Raw genomic sequence first — 22709 nt, forward strand, 5'->3', positions numbered from 1 at the left:
AATATATGTACTCCAAGCTGAGCCCCATACCTCCTACTTTCTCTACCACCATTATTTGGGCTCCAAGCCAGTCCCCAGCCTCCACCTATCTACACCACAGCTGTATGGGCGCCAAACCAGGCCCCAAGCCCCAGCCAGTCTACACTGTGGGATATGGGCTCCAAGCTGGGCGACAGCCTCTACCTGTCAACCACACAGGTATATGGGCTCTGAGCTGGGCCCCAGCCTCCACCTGTCTAAATTGCAGGAATATGGGCTATGAAATGGGACCCAGCTTCCACCTGTTTACCCCACAGGTATATAGGTCTGAGCCAATCCCCAGCCTCCACCCCGTACACTTTGAGGATATGGACCCTGAGCTGGGCCCCAGCCTCCAGCTATCTAACACACAGATATATGGGCTCCAAGCTGGGTCACACACATCCACCTGTCTACACCACAGTTATTTTAGTTCCGAGTCAGGCCCCAGGCTCTACCTGTCTACACCATGTTTATATAGGCTCCAAGTGAGCCCCCATGCCCCCACCTGTCTACATTTTTGGGATTTGGGCTCCAAGCTGGGCCTGAGCCTCCACCTGTCTACACTGCAGGCATATAGCCTCCAAGCCTCACTGCAACCTCTGTCTGTCTTCCCCAATGTATATGGGATCTAAGTGGAACCCCAAGCTCCTCCACAGGTGTATGGGCTCCAAGCGGGTTCCACGCCTCCACCTGTCTACACTGAGAAGACATGGGCTCTGATCCCAGATCCAGCCTCTACCCATTGAAACTGTGGTGATATGGGCTCCAAGCCAGGCTTGAGCCTTGACCCGTCTACACTGTAGGGATATAGGCTTTGAGCCGTGCCCCAGCCTTCACCCGTCTACACTCTGAGGATATGGGCTCAAGCCGGGCCCCAGCCTCCAACTGTCTACCCCACATGTGTATGGGTTCTAAGCTGGGCCCCAAGCCTCAACCCGTCTACACTGTGTGGATTTTGGCTCTGTTCTGGTTTGCTAATGCTGTCATTTTGCCAAATACCAGAAATAGATTGGCCCATATAAAGGGCATCTATTTGGTTACAAAGTTCCAGTCTTAAGGCCATGAAAATGTCTAAAAAAGGCATCAACATGAGTATACCTTCACTGAAGGAAGGCCAATGGTGTCTGGAAAACCTCTGTTAGCTGGGAAGGCATGTGGCTGGCGTGTGCTGATCCCTGGTTGTGTTTCAGCTCCTCTTTCAGCTCCTGTGCTTTCTTCAAAATGTTGCTCTTGAGGTGTTTTGTCCTCTCTTAGCTTCTCTGGAGCAAACACTGGACTAGCATCTGCAAGGTGACAGCAAAAGTCTGCTTTCAGCAGCCATCTCCAAAATGTCCCTCTCAGCTGCTCTGAGGTCCTTCTGTCTGAGCTATTTTATAGGACTCCAGTGATAAATCAAGACCCACCCTGAAATAGGTGGGCCCACACCTCCATGGAAATAATCTAATCAAAGGTATTACCCACAGTTGGGTAGGTTGCATCTCCCTGGAAACAACCTAATCCAAAGTTTCTAACCTAATCAATGCTAATAGGTCTGCCCTCACAAGACTGCATTAAAGAACATGCTGTTTGGGGGGACATAATACATCCAAAACAGCACAGCCTCCGAGCTGGGCTCCAGCTTCCTCCCGTCTACAATGTGGGGATATTGGCTTTGAGCCACCTGTCTACCCCACAGGTATATGGGCTCCAATCTGGGTCACAGCCTATACTTATCAACACTGTGGGTATTTGGGCTCTGAGTCAGATCCCAGCCTCCAACTGTCTACACCACAGTTACATAGGTTCAAAGCTGGGCCATAGCATCCACCTGTCTTTACCACAGGTATATGGGAAGGTGAGCCCCAGCCTGCACCCATTTACAGTGTGGGGATATGGGCTCCAAGCCTGGGCCCAGCCTCCAACAATTTCCCCCACAGTTATATGGGCTTTGGCCTGGGCCCCATGACTCCACATATCTAGAGAAAAGTTATTTGGGCTCTGAGCTAGTCCCCAGCCTCCAGCTATCTACACCACAGTTACAATGGCAACAAGCCAGGCCCCACACCCAAAGCCATCTATATTGTGCGAATATGGGATCCAAGCCTGGGCCCAGCCTCCCCCCATCTATAGTGTGGGGCTATGGACCCCAAGTTGGGCCCCAATCTCCACCTATCTACCCCTCAGATATATGGGCTTCAAGCTGGGCCCCAGCCTCCCCTCGTCTACACCATGGGGACATGGGCTCTGAGCTGCGCCCTAGCCTCCATCTGTCTACACTCTGAGGATATGTGCTCTGAGCTGGGCCCAAACATCCATCCATTTACCCCACAGGTATATGGGCTCTGAGACAGGCCCAACCTCCACCTTTCTACACCAGTTATATGGGATCAAAGCTGGGCCACAGCGTCCCCAGTCTAGACCATGGGTATATGGGCTCAATGATTGGCCCCATCCTACACAGGTGTATATCCTGGTGTTATTGGCTCCAAGCCAGGCCTTAGCCTCCAACAATCTATCACACAGTTATATGGGCAACGAGCCAGGCCCCATGCCCAAAGCCATCTATATTGTGGGAATATGGGCTCCAAGCCTGGGCCCAGCTTCCACCTGTCTATAGTGTGGGGATATTGGCTCTGAGATTGGACCCAGCCTCCACCTGTCTACACTGTGGGGATATGGGCTCCAAGTAGGGCCCCACTTTCTCCCTGTCTACCCCACAGTTATATGGGCTCTAACTGGGCCCGAGCCTCCACCTGTCTGTCCCTCATGTATATGGGTCCCAAACAGAGTCCCACACCTCCACCCGGCTACAATGTGTGGATGTGGGATCCGACCTGGGCCCAGCCTGTACTCTTCTACACTGTGGGAATATGGGCTATGAGCTGGGTCCCAGCCTCCAGCCATTTACCACACAGATATCTGGGCTCCAAGCTGGACCACACATATCCACCTGTCTACACCACAGTTATTTGTGCTCCGAGTTAGGCTCCAGGCTTTACCTGTCTAGACCACAGGTATACAGGCTCCTAGCCGGGCCCCAGCCTCCACTGTCAACCCTATAGGTATATGGGTTCCAAGGTCGGTCCCAGCCCCCAGCATCTACATTGATGGGATATGGGCTTCAAGCCATGCCCCAGCCTCCACCTGTCTTCATTGCAGGAATATGGGCTTTGAAATGGGCCCCAGCATCCAGCTGTCTACACCAAAGTTCTATGGGCTCCATGCTGGGTCCTAGCCTTCACCTCTCTTCAGTATGGGGATAGGGGCTCTGAGCTGGTCCCCAGCCTCCATCCATCTACCCCACAGTTATATGGGCTCCAAGCTTGACAGATGCCTCCACCTGTCTACCCAACAGGTATATGGGCTCATAGCCAGGCCCCAGACTCCACTGTCTACATTGTGGGAATATGGGTTCCTTGCCGGGCCCAGCCTCCATCCATCTTCCCCACAGGTATATGGGCTCCAAGCTGGGCCCCAGCATCCATCTGTCTACACCGCAGGTATATTGGATCCAAGTTGGACCCAACAACTCCACGTATCTACACATAGGGATATGGGCTCTGGCCGGGCCCCAGCTGCCACCTGCCTATATTGTGGGGATAAGGGCTCCATGCTGGGCCCCAGTTGTCACCTGTCTATCCCACAGGTATATGGGCTCCAAGCAGGGACCCAGACTCCACACATCTATCCCATAGATACATCAGCTCCATGCTGTTCCCTAGCATCCACCCGTCTATACCACATGTATATGGGCTCTGATTCAGGCCCCAGCCTCCACCTGTCTACCCCCACAGGTATATGGGCTCCAAGATGGGCCCAAGCATCCATCCATGTATATTGCGGGGATATGGACTCCGAGCCTGTCCCCAGCCACCAACTGTCTACACTCTGGGGATATGGGCTCCAAGCCTGGCACCAGCCTCAACCCATCTGCATTGTGGAAATATGGGTGCTGAACCAGGCCCCAGCCTCCACCTGTTTATACCACAGTTATATGGGCTCCAAGATGGGTGCCCCGCCACCACCTGTCTACACAGTGTGATATGTGCTCCGAGCTGGGCACCAGCATTTCCCAGTCTGAACTGTGGGGATAGGGACTCTGAACTGGGCTGAAGTGTCCACTATCTACCTGACATGTACATGGCCTCCAAGCTAGGCTCCAGCCTCCACCCATCTACACTGTGGGATATGGGATCAGAACCTGGCCACAGGCTATATCTGTCTACCTCACAAGTATATGAGTTCCAAACTGGGCCTCAGATACCACCCGTCTACACTGTTGGGATATGGGCTCCCAGCCATACCCCAGACTCCTCCCAACTACACTGTGAATATATGGGTTCAGCCAGGACCCAGACTCCACCTGTTTACCCCTCATGTATATGGGCTCCAAGCTCTGCCCTACACCTCCAGCTGTTTACACCACAGATATTTGGACTCTGAGCCAGGCTGTAGCCTGGACCTGTCTACACCATAGGTATATGGGCTGTGAGCCATGCCTGAGCTTCCACCTAACAATGCTACTGGTATCTGGGTTCTGAGCTGGGCCCCAGCCCCACACATCTGCATTGCAGGAATACTGTCTCCAGGCCAGGCCCCCAAATCCACATGTGTACCCCACAGGTATATGGGCTCAGAGCCATGCCCCAGCCTGCACCCATTTATATTGTAGGAGTATGGGTTCTCAGATGCACTCTGGCCCCTGCCAACTATGCCACAGATATAAGGGTTCCAAGCAGGACAACCCACCTCCACCTATCTACACCACATTTATTTTGGTTCAGAGCTCTGCTCTAGCCTCGATCTGCCTACACCACAGGTATATGGGCCCTGAGCCAGGTCCCAGCCTCCACCTGACACTCCTACTGGTCTCTGGGTTCCAAGCTGGGCCCCAGCCTCCACCTATCTACACTGCAGGAATATGGGTTCCAAGATGGGTCCCAGCCTCCACCAGTCTAAATTATAGGGATACGGCTTCAAGCTGGGCCACATTCTCCAACTGTCTACACTGTGGGGATTTGGACTCTGAGCCAGACCCCTGGCCTCCACATCTCTTACACCAGCATTATCTGGGCTTCCACCCAGGCCCCATGCCCCCACCCATCAACATTAGGGGATTTGGGCTCCAAACTGAGTCCTAAATTCCACACGTCTACACTGTGGTGATGTGGGGTTTGAGTAGCGCCCAGCCTCCTCCTCTCTACCCCACAGGTATATGGGCTACAAGATGGACCTCAGCCTCCATCTACCAAACCACAAATATGGGCTTTGAGCTTTGCCCCACCAACCACCTGTCTATACTACAGGAATATGGGCTTCAAGCTAGGCCCCAGCTTCCACATGTCTACACTGTTAGGATATCAGCTTCGAGCCTGGCCCCACATATTCACCTGTCTACACTGTGGGGATATGTGCTCTAGCTGGACCCTAGCCACCACCTGTGTGCCCCTCATGTATATGGGTTCCAAGCTGGGCCCCAGCCTCCACCTGTCTACACTGAGGGGATATCACCTTTGACCCTGACCCCAACTACCAACTGTCTACCCCACAATTATATGGGCTTAATGTTGGGCCCCAGTCTCCACCTGTCGACACCACAGGTATATGGGCCCAGCTGCCTACACCAGTCTACACTGTGGGTATATGGGTTGCTTGCCATGCCCCAGCCTCCCTGCATCTACCCAACAGGTTTATTGGCTCCAAGCTGGGCCCCAGGCACACACCTGTCAATACTACAGTTGTTTGGTCTCTGAGCCTGGGCCCAGGCTCCACCTGCCAACACCACAGTGATATGGGCTCCAAGCTAGGCCCCAAGCCTCCACCTGTCTATACTGTGGAGATATGTTTCCTGAGCCAGGCCCCTCTCTCCACCTGCTACCCCAGATGTATATGGACCCCAAGCTGGGATCCAGCCTCAAATTATCAACACTACAGGTATATGTGTTCCAAGCTGGGCCCCAGCCTCCACCCATCTACATTGAGGGCATATGGGTTGCAAGATGGGTCCCAGCAGCCATCTGTCTACCCACAGTTATTTCAGCTCCATGCTGGGCCTCAGCCTCCACCTGTCTACACCATAGGTATATGTGCTCCAGACCAGCTCCAGCCTCCACCCATCTGTACTGTGGTGATATGGTTCTGAGCTGGGCCCTAGCCACCACCCATCTACCCCACAGGTATATGGGCTCCAAGCTCTCCACAGTCTACACCTGTCAACACTGTAAGGATATGGGTTCTGAGCCGGGCCCTAGCCTCCTCCTGTCTACACCACAGGTACATAGGCTCCAAGCTGGGCCCCAGACTCCACCTGTCTACACCACATGTATATGAGTTCCAAGCTTGGCACCAGCATACCCCCTGTCTACACTTTCATGATTTGGGCTCCAAGCTGGGCCCCAGGATCCAACTGTCTGTACTTTGGGGATATGGGCTTCGAGCCAGGCCCCAGCATCCACCTGTCTCCCACAGAGTTATATGGGTTCCAAGGTGAGTCCCAGCCTCCACCTGTCTGCACCGTAATTATTTGGGCTTGGCCTGAGGTCAAACCCATGTGCAATCTGGGGATATGGGCTGCGAGCCAGACCCCAGCCTCCATCTGTCTACACCACAGCTGTATTGCTCCAAGCTGGGCTGCATGCCTACAACCAACTACACTGTGGGTTATGGGACTGGAGCTGGTCCCCGGGCTGTACCTGTCTGCACCACAGGTATGTGGTATCTGAGCCAGGCCCTAGCCTCCACCCATCTACATTGCTGAAATGGGCTGCAAGCAAAGTTGCAGCCTCTACCAGTGTGGATTGTGGTAATAATGGCTCTGAGTCAGGCCCGAGGCTCCACCTCTCTAGCCCACAGCTGTATGGGCTCCAAGCTGGGCCCCACACCTCAATCCATGTACACTGTGGGGATAGTGGCTCCAATCAGACCCCAGCCTCCAGCTCTCTACACTGTGGGGATATTGACTTTGAGCCATGCCCTAGCCTCCACCTGTCTACCCCACATGTACATGGGCTCCAAGATGTGCCCCAGCCTCTACCTGTCTACACTACAGATACATGGGATCCAAGCTGGACACCAGCCTCTACCAGTCTACACCACAAATATATTGGCTCCAAGCTTACCCCACACCTCCACCTGTCTAAACCAGTTGTTTGGGCTCCAAGCCAGGCCCAGCCTCCACCGTCTACATTGCAGTAAAATGGGCAATGAGCAGGGTCCCAACTTCCCCTTGTCCTCCCCAGAGATATAAGGGCTCCAAGCTCAGCCCCATGCCTACACCGGTCTACACTGTGGGGATATGGGCTCTGAGCCAGACCCTGTCCTCCATGTGTCTTCCAGGCAGGTATATGAGCTCCAAGTTAGACCCCATCCTCCATCTCTCTAGACCAGAGTTATATGGGCTCCAAGCCAGCCCACAGGCACCTCCTGTCTACATTTTGGGAATAAGGGCTCCAAGCTGGACCCCAGACTCCACCTGTCCACACCACAGGTATATGGGCTCCAGGCTCTTTGCAGCCTCTACCTGTCTACACCACAGGTATATGTGCTTGAAGCTGGGCACCAGCCTACACCTGTCTAAAGTGTGCGGATATGGTATCCAAGCCAGGCCCAGTCTCCACCAGTCTACACAAGTATATATGCTGCAAGCCGGGCCCAGCCTACCACCATCTACATTGCAGAATATGGGCTCTTAGCCAGGCCATAGCCAACACCCATCTATACTGTGGGGATATGGGCTCCGAGCCAGGCCACAATCTCCACCTGTCTACACCACAGTTATATGGGATCTGAGCTGGCCCCAGCCCCCACCTGTGTACCCCATAGGAATATGGGGCCAAGTTGGGCCTAAGGACAGTGTCTATATTGTGAGGATATTGGCTCCAAGCCTTGCCCCAGCCTCCACCCATTTACCCTGTGGGGATACAGGTTCCAAGCTGGACCCAGCCTCCATCTGTCTACAATGTGGCAATATTGTGGCCTCCACCTGTCTAAACCACAGGTATGTGGACTCAAAGGTCGGTTCCATGCCTCTACCATCTACACCATTGGTGTATGGGCTCCGTGCTGGACCCCAGCCTCTACCTGTCTAAACCACTGGCATATGAACTCCAAACTGGGCCCCAGCATAAAAGCATCTACCATGAGGGAATATGGGCTTCAAACGAGGCCCACCCTCCACCTGTCTACACCACAGTTATATTGACTCCAAGCTGGGCCCTAGGGCTGCCACCCATCTAAATTGAGGGAATATAGTGTCAGAACCAGGCGCAGTCTCCACCCACAAACACTGTGGGGATGTGGGCTCCAGGCTGGGCCCCACTCTCAACCTGCCTACCCCACAGGAATGTTGGCTCCACACTGGCCCCATCCACCACCTGTCTACTCCACAGTTATTTCAGCTTCAAGAAGGGCTCTCACCTCCATCTGTGTACACTGTGGTAATATGGGCTCCAAGTTAGGCCCCAGCCACCACCTGTCTACCCCACAGTGATATGGGCTCCAAGCAGGGCCCTGGGCCTCCACCCGTGCACATTGTGGGGATATGGTATCCAAGCCGGACCCCAGCATCTACCTGTCTACCCTCTAGGTGTATGGGTGCCAAGCTGGGAACCAGCCTCCACACAGCTATCCCACAGGTATAGGGGCTCCATGCTGGACCGTAGCATCCACCCATCTACACCACATGTGTTTGGGCTCTGAAGAAGGCCCCAGCCTCCACATGTCTTCCTAACAGGAACATGGGCTCCAAGCTGGGACCCACGCCTCTACCTGTCTACACTGTGGGCATATGGACTTGGAGCTGAGCACCAGCCTCCACTCATCTACACTGTCATCACATGAGCTCTAAGTCGGGCCTCAGCCTCCCCCTGTCTATACTCTTCAGATATGGGCTCCAGGCTGACCCCTCCCTTCCAACTATCTATACTGTCAGAATATGGACACTGCCACACCCAGCCTCCACCTGTCCACCCCACAGGTATATGGGCTTCAAGATGGCCCAACGCCTCCATCCGTCTATACTGTATGGATGTATTATCCAAACTGGACCCCAGCATCCACCTGTCTATAGCACTTTTATGTGGGTTCCAAGCTGGGCCCCACGCCACAACCAGGCTACAGGGTGAGGATATGGGCTCTGACCAGGGCCCCAGACTCGACCTATCTACACCAAATGTATATGGGTTCTGAGGTGGTACCCAGCATCCACATGTCTACACCACAGTCATTTGGGCTTCGAGCCAGGCCCTAGCTTCCTCCTATTTACACCACAGGTATATGGGCTCTGAACAGGCCCCATGTCACCACCGTTCTACCTTGTGGGGATATGGGCTGAAGCTTGGCCCCCCACACCCACCTGTCTACACTATGGGGATATGGGCTCCAACCTGGGCTCAATGCCTCTACCCATCTACACTGTGTGGATATGGGATCTGACCCGTGCCCAGCCTATACCCATCTACACTTTAGGAATATGGGCTCTGAGCTGGACCCCGGCCTCCAGCCATCTATCACACAGATATATGGGTTCCATGCTGGGCTGTATGCATCCACCTGTCTATGCCATAGTTATTTGGGCTCCAAACCAGGCTCCAGTCTCAAGCTGTCCACACCAAAGTTATATGGGCTCCAAGTCAGTCCCCAGCCTCCAATGGTCAACCCTACAGGTATATGGGTTCCAAGGTGGGCCCCAGCACCCAATGTCTATATTGATGGGATATGGGCTCCAAGCCAGGCCAGAGCATCCACCTATTTTGATTGCAGGAAAATGGGTCCTGAGCAGGGTTCCAGCATCCATCTGTCTACACCACAGGTATGTGGGCACCAAGCTGGGCACCAACTTTGTTCTGTCTTCTTTGGGGAAATATGGGCTCCGAGACAGGCCACAGCATCCACCTTCTACCCCACAGGTATATGGGCTCCAAGCTCAAACCCAGCCTCCACCCGTCTACATTGTTGGAATATGAGCTCTGAGCTGCAACCAAGCCTCCTCCTTTCTACCCACAGGTATATGGGCTCAGAGCTAGGCCTAGTTTCCAATGTCTAAACTGTGGGATAATGGCTCATAGCTGGGCCCAAGTCTCCATGTATCTACACTGTGGTATATGGGCTCTGAGCCAGCATATAACCTCCACATGTCTTCACTCCAGTTTTATGAGCATCAGGTGGTGCTCCATGCCTCTACATGTCTACACTGTGGGACTATGGGCTCTAAGCTGGGCCCCAGCCTCCACCTGTCTACCCCAGTGGTATATGGGCTCCAATCTGGGCCCCATGCTTCCACCTGACTACTCTTTGGGAGTATGGGTTCTGATCTGGACCCAGCATCTACCCATCTACCCCAGAGGTATACTGGCTATAAGTTGGGCCATAGCCTCCACCCGTCTACACTGTGGGTATATGGGCTTGAGCCTGACCCCAGCCTCTACCTGTATATTCCACATGTATATGGGTTCCAAGCTGGGCCCCACACTTCCACTTGTCTACACTGTGAGGATATGGGCTTTGAGCTGGGCTGCAGCCTGCACCTGTCTACACTGTGGGGATATGGGCTCCAAGCAGAGCCCCAGCCTCCACCCATAAAGAATATGGGAGTATGGGATGCAAGCTGGGTCCCAGCCTCCACCTGTCTACCCCACAGGTATATGGGCTCCAAGCTGGATCCCAGCATGCAACTGTCTACACCACCGGCATATGGGCTCTGAGCCGGGCCCCAGCATCTACCTATCTACATTGCGGGAATATGGGCAGTCTGCCAAGCCCCAGCCACCACCAGTCTATATTGAAGAGATATGGGCTTTAAGCTGGGCCCTGTCCTCCACCTGTCTACACTGTGGGGATTTGGGCTTGATCTCAACATCCAGCCATTATATGAGCTCTAAGCACTGCCCCATGCTCCCCTTGTCCACATTGTGTGGATTTGGGCACCAAGCCAGGCCCAAGCCTTCCCCTCTGTAGCCCACAGGTACATGGATTCAAAGCTGAGCCACAGTGTCCACCTGCATGCACTGTAGGTCTATGGGCTCCAAAATAAGCTCAAGCCTACATCCATCTACAGTGTATGGATATGGGCTCCAAGTGGGACCCTAGCCTCCACCAATCTTCTGCACAGGTTTATGGGATTTGGGCTGGGCCCCATGCATCCATGTGTCTACAGCGGAATTATCTGGTGTTCGAACCAGGCCACAGCCTCCACCTATCTATACTACAGTTATAAGGGCAACAAGTCAGGCCCCATGCCCAGTAATCTGCATTGTGGGGATAAGGGCTCCAAGCTGTGCCCCAGCTTCCATCCATGTACAGGGTGGGGATATGGGCTCTGAGCTGGGCCTTAGCTGCCAACTCTCTACCCAACAGGTATATGGGCTCCAAGTCACGCCCCAGCCTCCAGCTTCTATCCCACAGGTATATGGGCTCCAAGCTGGGCCTCAGCCTCCACCTACCAACACCACAGTTATATGCATCTGAGTCAGGTCTTAGACTGTGCCTGACAACATTGCAGAAATATGGGCTCCAAGCTGGGTCCCAGCCTCTACCTCTGTACTCAACAGGTATATTGGAAGCAAGCTCTGCCCAACCTCCACCTCTCTACCCTACATGTATATGGGCTCTGAAAAGGGCCTTAACATCCACCTGTCTACCACACAGGTGTATGGGCTCCAAGCCAGACCCCAGCCTCCACGCAACTACATTGTGGAGACTAGAACTGTGAAGCAGGCCCCAGCCTCCACCTGTCTGCCCCACAGTTAAATGAGCTCCAAGCCGGACCACAGCCTCCACCTGTCTATACCACAGGTATATTGAATCCAAATGTGGTCCCACACCTCTACCCATCTACAATTTAGGGATGTGGGCTCCGAGCCAGGCCTTGGCCTCCACCTATCTACACTGTGGGGATATGGTGTCAAGCCAAGCCCCAGCCTCTTACTGTCATCCCCACATGTATATTGGTTCCAAGCTGGACCCCACATCTCCATCCTTGTATAGTCTGGCTATGGGCTCTGAGCTGGGCCCCAGTTTGCAACTGTCTACACTGTAGAAATATGGGCCCTGAGCTGGCCCTGGTCTCTAGCCATCTGCTCCATAGGTTTATGGGCTCCAAGCTTAGCCCCACCCTCCACGTGTCTACAGCACAGTTTTATGGGCTCTAAGCTGCCACCAGCCTCCATCCATCTACATATTGGGATGTGGGCTCTGAGCCAGGCCCCAGCCTCCACCTGACTACACTGTGGGGACATGGGCTCCCTCAGGGGCCCAAGCCTCCACTTTTCTACCCAACATGTATATGGGCTCAAAAGCTGTGCCACAGCCTCCACCTGTCTATTCCAGAGGTATATGACTTCCTAATCAGGCCCCAGCCTCCACCAGTCTACACCAGATGTGCATGGACTCTGAGCTGGGCCCCAGCCTCCACCAGTCTACCTCAGATGTGCATGGACTCTGAGCCAGGCCCCAGCACCCACCAGTCTACATTGGAGGGATATGGACTCCAAGATGGGCGTAAGCTTCCACTTATCATCCCCACAGGTATATGGGCTCCAAGCCAGGCTCCTGCCTCTATCTGTCTATACTGTGTGGATGTGCTCTGAGCTGGGACCCAGCCTCCACCTGTCTACACCAAATTTATATGGGCCCCAAGCTGTGCCCCATGCAACAACCTGTCTACATTATGGGTATATGGGCTCTGAGACAGGCATCAGCCTCAACCTGTCTACAGCATAGGTGTATGGCTTCAAGCTGGGCCCTACGCCTCCAACCAACTACACTGTGGGGATATGGGCTCCGGGACAGGCCACAACCTCCACCTGTCTACACCACAGTTATATGGGCTCTGAGCCAGGCCCCAGCCTCCTCCTGTCTACCACAGAGGTATATAGGCTCCAAGATCAGCCTCAGACCACACCTGTCTACCCTGTGGGGATATGGGTTTCTAGCTGGACCCCAGCTTCTATCAGTCTACACCACATGTATGTGGGCTACAAGCTGGGCTCCACATCTCTACACCGTGTACACCATGGGTTTATGGGCCCTAGCCTCCACCTGTCTACCCAACAGTATATGGGCTCCAAGCTGGGACCCAGCCTCCACCAGTCTACACCACAGGTGTATGGCCTCTGAGCTGGGCCCCAGCCTCCACACGTAGAGACATTGGGAATATGGGCTCTGAGCTGGGTCCTGACCTCCAACCATCTACCACGAAGGCACATGGGCTCCAGGCTGGGCTCCAAGTATCCACCTGTCTCCACCACAGTTATTTATGTTCTGAGCTAGGTTCCAGCCTCAAAGTGTCCACAGGTATATTGGCTCTGAGCTGGGCCTTAGCCTCCACCTGTCAACCTTACAGGCATTTGGGTTCCAAGCTGGGCCCCAGCCTAAACTCATCTAAATTGAGGGAATTTGAACTCTGAGCCAAGTCCCAGCCTCCACCCTTTCACAATATGGGAATATGTGCACTGAGCCTGACCCCAGAATCCACTTGTCTACACCACAGGTATATGGGTACCAAGCTGGGCCCCAGCCTACACCCATCTATACTTTAGGGATATGGGCTCTGAGCTAGACCCCAGCCTCCACCCACCTACCCAACAGGTATATGTGCTCCTAGCTGGGCCCCAATCTGCAACAGTCTACACTGTGGGTATATGGGCTCTGAGTCGTGCCCCAGCCTCCACCCATCTGCACTGTGAGGATTTGGGCTCGAGCTGGGCCCCAGTCTCCACCCATTTACCCCACATGTATATGAGGTCCAAGCTGGGCCCCACACCTCCACCTGTCTACACTGTGTAGATATGGGCTCTGAGCCAGGCCCCATGCCTCTACCTGTCTATGCTGTGTGGATATGAGCACTGAACTGAGTCCCAGCCTCCACCCATTCACCCCACAGTTATATGGGCTCCAATCTGGGCCCTAGACTCCAGATGTCTACACTGTGTGGATATGGGCACCGAGCTGGGCCCCGGCCTCCAGCCATCTACCCCACAGCTACATGGCCTCCAAGCTGGGCCCCACATCTCCACCTGTCTACACTACAGTTATTTGGGCTCCAAGTCAGGCTCTAGTTTTGACCTATCTATACCACAATTACATGGGTTCTGAGCTGGGCCCTAGCCTTCACCTGACAATCCCACAGATATATGGTCTCCAATCCGGGCCCAGCCTCCACCCATGTAAACTGTGTGGATGTGGGCTCCTAGCCAGGCTCCAGTTTCCACCCACCCACCCCACAGTTGTATGTGCTACAAGTTGGGCCCCACACCTCCACCTGTCTTCACCACAGCTATATGGGTTCCAAAGACCCCAGCCTCCACCCATATACCCACAGGTACATGGGCTCCAAGCGGGGCCCCACGCCTCCAAATGTCTATATTGTGTGGATATGGGCTCCAAGCCAAGCCCTAGCATCCAACTGGCTACCCACAGACATTTGGGCTCAAAGCTGGGCCACAGCATCCACCTGTCTACACCATAGTTATATGGGCAACAAGACAGGTCTACACCCCCACCTGTTTACACTGTGGGGATATGGGCTCCAAGCCACACCCCAGATTCCACCCATCTACATTGTGGGAATATGGGCTCCAAGACAGGCCCCAGCCTCTCCACCTGTTGACCTCACAGATATATGGGCTCTGAGATGGGCTCCAGCCTCCACCTGTCTAACTTGTGGGAATATGGGTTCTGAGCAGTGTCCCAGCCTCCACCTGTCTGCCACAGAGGTACACAGGCTCCAATCAGGGCTCCAGCCTCCACCTGTCTACACTGTGAGGCTATGAGTTTCAAGCCAGGCCCTATCCTCCACCTGTCTACTGCAGAGATATATGGGGTCCAAGCTAGGTCCCAGCCTGCACCCATCTACACTGTGGGAATATGGGCTCTGAGGTGGGCCCCAGCCCTCAGCCATCTACCCCACAGGTGTACGGACTCCAACCTGGGCCTCACATCTCCACCTGTCTACACCACAGTTATCTGGGCTGTAAGCCAGTTTCTAGTCTTGAACTATCTACACCATAGGTATATGGGCTCCTGGCTAGGCCTCAGACTACAACTGTATACACTGTGGTGATATGGGTTCCCAGCCAGATCCCAGCCTCCACCCACCTACATCACAGGTATATGTGCTCCAAGCTGGGCCCCACGGCTCCACCAGTCGACACCATAGGAATATGGGCTCCAAGCTGGACTCCAGGCTACACCTGTCTGCCCTGTGGGGATATGGTTCCCAGCCACATCCCAGGCTTTACCTGTCTACCCAACAGGTGTATGGGCTATGAGCAGGAACCCAGACTCCCCCTTTCTTTTCCATGGGTATATGGTTCTGAGCTGGGCCCCAGCTTCCACCCATCTACCCACAGGTATTGGGGCTCCTCACTTTGGCCCATACCTCCACCCATCTATACTGTGGGGATATGGGCTCAGAGCCAGGCCCTAGACTCTACCAGTCTATTCCATAGTAATATGGGCTCCAAGCTGGGCTCCATGACTCCACCCATCTACTTTGGGGAGATATGGGCTCTGAGCTGATCCCCAGCCTCTGCTCATGTACCCCACAGGTATATGGGCTCCTAGCTGGGTCTCATTCTACACCCTCACCCACCCTGTCATCCCGAAGCCCCAGCCCTCCTGTCCTCTGTGGTCTGTGCAGCCTCACCTGCCTGTGAGGGCAGAGGGTGCACCCTCCTCAGCCGCCCAGGTAGCCATGGTCCCCTCACACTCACCTGCCATCCTGGTGTGCTCCACCATCATCACCTTGTGGGGAAGGCCAGGCCTGGGGCCACATTCCCACATGCTGTTCATGGGAGAATCACTGAGGACTGTTGATGGGATGACAGAAGCCAGGTCCTCTTCTGTGTGTTCCTCATCCCCCTGCTTCCAGCCAAATCCACCTGTGTGGAGGGAAACCAAAGTCACGCCTGCCGCCAAGCCTGGATTGGTACAATCCAACACTCAGAGTTTGGTAGGAACTGGCCTGGAAGCTGGTGCACAGGTGCAGAAGAGAGTGAGGGGCTGTGTGTGCAGGTGAGGGAGGGTGGTGGTCTTCCCTGATACCATGTGCACATGTGGGGGTCCTTCTCCACACAGACCCCTGTGCACAGGTGCAAGGTGGCCTGCTCTCTGCACCTCTGCAATGCCGAGTCCCCACCTATTGTCAGCCTTGGGGCCTGGGCTCCTGGGAAGGCAGCTGGGAACCCTGGTGTGGCCCCTGCTCTGTGTCTCCTCCCTGAATCCCACAGGCTGGGCCACTCAGAATTCCTCCTTCCACCCCTCAGGCATCTCTGTCCCCCCAGAGCTCAGCACCCTTCCCCTCATCACCCCACACAGCAGGGTCTGCTCCTCATCAGGTCCAGCCCTACAGGACCTCCAGCCTGGCTTTTCTCCATGAGGGGAGGGGTGTCTCTTGGCAGCAGACAGGGTGTCTGCACTGTCCCTGTGCATCCCCTGGACCCCTGCTCTGGAATGGACAGGCTTGAGGGCTGACTGTCACTTCCCCCATCAGACACTCCAAGATTGGGCAGCACAAGAAGGTCCTCAAGCTAGCAAGCACCTGGCAGAAGACTCTGCAGGGCCTAATGCATTTCCTGTGCGGCTAGGATGGGTGAGAGGTGGCTTTGCCATCCCTGAGTCCAGGGCCTTGCATGCACACCCCACAGCTGGTGCCCACAGCATGGGCTGCTTCCCAGCATCAACACATGCACAGTTGAAAGTAGAGGGCTGTGGAAGTCACCTGCCTGAAGGTGGATGGCAAGTACAGGGATGGGGAGAAACTCTGTCCTGGGTGGTCTGACCCCAGGCTTTATCGGGGCTGCATCTGCTGACTTGGGACATCATGACCCCACAGGGGCAGAGTCATATAAGGTGGGGGGCAGGGACATGCTTGAGCACCTCCCTGTGCTGGTGCCATGCCCAGGAGTGGGACACAGAGGCACCGGATAAAGCCAGGGTGACCCTGTGCCCCCTCCTGGGGAAGGGCAGGCAGGAATCTGATGAGCACACACAGGCATCACCCCGGGTGTGATGAGGACACAGAGGAGGAAGCTGTGGGAGGTGGGGGGGGTGTCCTAGTGCTGGGGCCAGGGAGGAAATGACAGAGGCATAAATGACAGCAGGACTGGCCAGGGGGTGTGAACATCCAGTTCCCACAACTGGAAAAATGTCACAGTGGCTGAGGAGAGAACTTGACAGGTGTGAGGGGGTGAGGAGACCCTTCCTGGGAGCCCAGTGGCTCATCAGGGGACAGAGACCAGCAGTCCTTTCCCTGGAATGGCAGTGATGGGGCTGCTGCTCCCTGTCAGATCTTCTGTGGAAACCCTGCAGAGCCCCTCTGCTAAGAGTTCATCATATGATCACCCCAGGGGGTCAGGGAGCCAGGGAGACACTGTCCCATTAGACTGGGCCTGCGGACCCCAGTGAGCTCCTGCTGTTAGGGGGAAGGCATTGAGGCAGGAGCTGCTTTCACACCCCTGGACTGTTCCCAGCCCAGCCCAGGAGGCACGAGTGTGACTGGCCCAGACATGCATTTCCTGAGCGCAAGGCCCCTGCTGGTGTGGGAGCCTCCCCAGCACCCACCTCTGCACTGGGGTCTCCCCTGCCCTGAAGTTCTCAGTCCACAGACCCAGTGTCAGAGCCTGAAGCTCCACCAGCAAAGGGAGTGGGGGCAGCACTGGTAGGTGAGGGGTGAGCATGTTCCCCATGGAGACCCCAGACCCACCTGCAGTGAGTTGGTCATGGCTTTGGGCAGGGGCAGGACTCTGGGCTAAACCACACCATGGTACTGGGAGTCCCCCTCCCTGCCCCATCCCAGAGCCCTCCAGGTCCCTGAGGAGACGTGGTGGTGGCAGCTCCCCAGGCTGCCCGCAGTCACACTGATCCACTGACACCTGTGGACCCACAGTAGACCAACCACCTGCACAACCCCTGTCTCAGTCATCCAGCTTCGAGCCCTCAGTGATCCACCAGCAGAAGCGGACATGCAGTCACTGATCCTTGCACCACCAGCCACCTGCAGAACCCCTGTCCCAACTGCACAACTTCAAGCCCCCACTGATCCACCAGCATTGGTGAAACAACACACACTGCCCCTTGGAAGACAGCAGGTGTACACAACTCCTGTCAGTACTGTCCACTTTCAAGATGACAATATACTGGCAGCCACAGACCTGCAAGCAGCAACAACTGAACTACCTACCACCTGTAGAACCCATGTCCCAATTGCCCAACTTCAAACCCCAGCTGATCAACCAGAAGTCATGGACCCACACTCAATGCCCCTTCGATGACTTCCAGTGTGCACAAGTCCTGCCAGAACTGTCCACCTTCAAGCCTCTGATGATGTACCTGCAGCCACAGACCCACAAACTGCAACCATTTTACCACCTCCCACATGCCAAACCCTGTCCCAACCATCCACCTTCAAGCCTGTGCTGATCTACCAGCAGTCATGGAACAACACATACTGATCCTTGGATGACCTCCAGTTTGCAAAACTCCTGTCAGAACTGTCCACCTTCAAGCCCCCACTGACCCACCAGCAGCCATGGTCCCACACTCAGTGTCCCTTGGACCACTTCCTGCCTGTGGACCCTATGCACCAACTGTCCATTTTTGAGATCCCACTTATTCACCAGCAGCTGCACACCTGTACATGGTGAAACTTGGATCACCTCCCACCTGCAGACCTCCTGTCTCCACCATCCATCTTAGAGCTCCCACTCATCCACCAGCAGTTGTGGACCCACACTTGATGCCCCTTGGATGACATCCCATGTGCAGAACACTTGTCCCGACTGTCCACCTTCCAGCCCCTGCTGATTAACTGAGAGTCATGGACCTACACTCAGAGACCCTTGGACCACTTCCCATCTGCAGAACCCCTGCCCCAACAGTCATTGATCCACCAGCAGCCGTGGACCCACCCTCAATGGCCCCTGGACCATCTCCTGTCCATGGAACCCCTATCTCAAATGTCAACCTTCAAGCCCCCACTGATCCAACAGCAGTTGTGGACCTACATTCCATGCCCCTTGGATGCCCTCTCTCCAGCCCCACTCCTGTCACAACTGTCCACCTTTGAGCATGAATCCCATGGACTCTGAAAAAGGCTGCCAGGATCTAAAACCCAAGTTCACCCCTTCTCAACAGTGTGCCCTTGGGCAAATGACTCACCCTCTCTCTTTCTTCACTTGTAAAATGGGATAATCATAACAAAATAATAAAATTTCTTCTGGTGTGATGCTGATTGAATCAATGTTTCTAAAGCTTTTAGTACCTGTGATCTAAGTGTTAATCCTGTTTCCAGAGTCAGCTATCTCCTCCAGGGGGAAGCCGTGGCTCCTGGGTGAAAAGCCCTGTTGGAGCTGCTTGTTTTCCTATCAACAGGATTTTTCAGCCTTCGTTTGAAGGGGCAAAAGAGGAGTGTGCTGGTTTGAATGTATTATGTCCCCCAAACGCCATTATCTTTGATGCAATCTTGTGGGGCAGACATTTTAGTGCTGATTAGATTGGAATTCTTTGAGTGTTTCCATGGAATGTGCCCCACACAACTGTAGGTGATAACTCTGATTAGATATTTCCATGGAGGCATGGCCCCACCCATTCAGGGTGGGCCTTGATCAGTGGAACCATAAAAATGAGCTGACAGGCAGAGGGAACTCAGTGCAGCCGTGACTGAAATTTCAACCAGGAGCTACAGCCAAGAGGGACACTTTGAAGAAAGCACAGGAGCTGCAGATGAGAGACAGTTTGAAGACAGCTGTTAAAAGCAAATTCTTGCTCCAGAGAAGCTGAGAGAGGACAAATATCCCAAGTGCAACTAAGAGTGATGTTTTTGAGGAACTGCAGCCTAGAGAGGAACATCCTGGGAGAAAACCATTTTGAAACCAGAACTTTGGAGCAGATGCCAGCCATGTGCCTTCCCAGCTAACAGAGGTTTTCCAGACACCACCGGCCATCCTCCAGGGAAGGTACCCAATTGCTGATGTGTTACCTTGGACACTTTATGGCCTTAAGACTGCAACTTTGTAACCAAATAACCCCCCTTTTATAAAAGCCAATCCATCTCTGGTGTTTTGCATTCTGGCAGCATTAGCAAACTAGAACACTACTCCAGCATTGTTTGCCCTATTACCCACATTGTGCATTAGTGTGGTATGTTTGCTACAATTGATGAAACAGTATCATTATAATTATACTATCAACCAGAGGCCATTGTTTACATTAGGGTTTATTGTTTGTGTTGTACAGCCCTATGGTTTTAAATACATTTTTATTTAAATAACATATCATTCGGTCTTATTTTAAAGTATGCTTCTTAACTTTGTATGCTGAATATTATGGATGAAGAATTGTGAAGGTTGTGGATAATATTCTCCTCCTACCAAAGGGATAACCAGGGCAAAAGAGGTCTGGGGTGGCCCTACCACCCACCCCAATTCCAATTTGGGAAGCTCTGATGTCCTCCCCCTACTGAATTTGAATTGTGGTGGGAGGGTGAATCCAGTGGTCACCTCACCTGGAAGCCCCCAAGGCCAGTCTCCCTCCCCTGCATCGGCCAGGAGCAGGCCTGTGGCTCTCTCACCCACTTGGCACTCAGGGACTGGAGCTCTACCTGGTACCTCCAGGAGAGCAGGGTCACCTTGTGGATTCTCCCTCCAGGCAGCAATTCCAGACCATTCCCAGGGCTGGCTCAAGCCACTGTCCACAACGTGCCCAGGGAACCACGCCTGGGGAGCCAGGCAGCTGGCCTGAGGGATATGGCACTTTGGGGCCAGGAGGTGGGCGTGTACGGGCCCCTGCCTGAGTGTGTCTCCAGGCCCCTGTGCCTGTTTCAGAACCCTGGGCTCTCCCTCCCAAGTGTCGCCGCCCTGAGCGCTCCACACAGCAGCCAGCTCCTGGGCCCCGGTGCTCCTGCCTCTACTGAACCCTGGGGCGAGGCAGGGGAAAGGGGCGCCCCGAACACGCAGGGGGCCCGAGGCACACGCGCCCATCATGCCGCAGGCTCTGCAGGGAAGCCCCCGCGCGACTAGGTGGAGCCCGACCCTTAGGCTTCAGCTGGACCCATTGGTGCATCAGGCGGGGACGCTGCAGGGCTCAGGTTCCCCTGTGTTCTAGTTTGCTAATGCTGCCAGAATGCAAAACACCAGAGATGGATTGGCTTTTATAAAGGGGGTTTATTTGGTTTCACAGTTACAGTCTTAAGGTCATAGAGTGTCCAAGATAAGGCATCAACAATCCGGTACCTTCACTGAAGGATGGCCAGAAGTGTCCGGAAAACCTCTGTTAGCTGGGAAGGCACGTGGCTGGCGTCTGCTCCAAAGTTCTGGTTTCAAAATGGCTTTCTCCCAGGACGTTGTTCTCTAGGCAGCAGTTCCTCAAAAACGTCACTTTTAGTTGCACTTGGGATATTTGTCCTCTCTCAGCTTCTCCGGAGAGAGAGTCTGCTTTCAACGGTGGTTTTCAAACTGTCTCCTATCTGCAGCTCCTGTGCTTTCTTCCAAGTGTCCCTCTTGTCTGTGGCTCCTCTTCAAAACATCACTCACAGCTGCACTGAGTTCCCTCTGCCCATCAGCTCATTTATATGGTTCCACTGATCATGGGCCACCTGAATGGGTGGGGCCACGCCTCCATGGAAATATCTCTTCAGAGTTATCACCTACAGTTGGGTGGGGTGCATTTCCATGCAAATCTAATCAGCACGAAAAAGTCTGCCCCACAAGACTGCATCAAAGAATATGGTTTTTCCTGGGGGACATAATACATTCAAACCCGCACACCTCGGGTCCCCTCTGAGGCTCGGACCAAGCGCAGATGCCGCGGGGCCTGGCCGGAGCCCGGTCGGCGCTTTCACCGCCGGCCCTGGCAGCCCGGAATGGCCGCGACGGCATCGCGCTTCCGGCCCGCCGCTTTCCTAGAGGTCCGGGACACCCGAGCGCGCGGGCATCTGCCAGGCCGGGGCAACGGGGCCCGCGGGCGGCCGGCGCCGCGTTGCCACCCTACCCGTAGGCACCACCGCCGCCACCACCGCCGCCATCACCCGGCGGCCCCGGGAAGCTCGCGCCCGGCCTCGTCTTGGCCTCGTCGCGGCCACTGCGGCGCGTGCTCGGGTGACCGCGGTGAGGCGGGCCTGGGGTCGGCCACCCAGGTAGACTTACCGTGGCGGCCCCGGCTGGCGGCGAAGTTGCGGCGCCCCGCGCGTAGCCTCGAGCCTGGTCCTTGGCGGCGGCTGCGGTCCCCTGATTCCCCGGCCGGAGCGAACGCGGGAGGCGGCGGCAGAGCCGGGGCGATCGACGGGACCCCGCGCGGCCGAGCGGCTGCTCAGTCCGGTCGGGGCTTTCGGGGCCTGACATGTGCGCTGCTCCAGGGGCGGCGGGTCGATTCAGTGGGCCGCCCGGCCGCCCCCGCCTCTCCCCGCCATGCCTGCGCCCCGCAGCCTGCCACGGTGGCGAAGTGACCAGAGCCGCGCCGCGGCCGCCAGAGATTTTTTTTTAAATCCCGGCCCCAAAGCCGCCCCTCCCCGGCTCCGCCCCCATCCCTCCCCGTGCACTAAAAGGCGCCGATCGCCTGCCGGGGTGGCCCCTGCAGTCTCGGCCTCGGAGACCGCTTCCCTTGGCCAACCCCAGCCCGCGGTCCTTGCGCCCTTCTGGGACTCCGCCGGCTCCGATCCGGGTGCGGGGGCCCTGGCTCCTCCCGCGTCGAGCCGCGAGCCCCGGCCCACGCCGAAG

At 55.2% G+C, this 22709-nt stretch overlaps 1 long non-coding RNA gene across 2 annotated transcripts in view; it reads right to left on the bottom strand.

The window, feature by feature from the left end:
* The window catches only part of LOC119525109, a 35973-nt gene extending 13576 nt beyond the window's left edge, over positions 1–22397 (bottom strand). Inside the window, exons 1-3 of one of the 2 annotated variants that reach the window (XR_005214923.1) lie at positions 22140–22397; positions 15711–15878; positions 1259–1304 (exon numbers count right to left, since the gene is read on the bottom strand). This is a non-coding gene — a long non-coding RNA (uncharacterized LOC119525109). Of the gene's footprint in view, positions 1–1258; positions 1305–15710; positions 15879–22139 lie in introns of those variants that run through there. The other variant, XR_005214924.1, reaches the window with a different exon arrangement.
* Positions 22398–22709: the final 312 nt, after the last annotated feature.

Source organism: Choloepus didactylus, assembly GCF_015220235.1.
Source record: "Choloepus didactylus isolate mChoDid1 chromosome 23 unlocalized genomic scaffold, mChoDid1.pri SUPER_23_unloc7, whole genome shotgun sequence".
In the NCBI taxonomy this organism is placed as follows: Eukaryota; Metazoa; Chordata; class Mammalia; order Pilosa; family Megalonychidae; genus Choloepus; species Choloepus didactylus.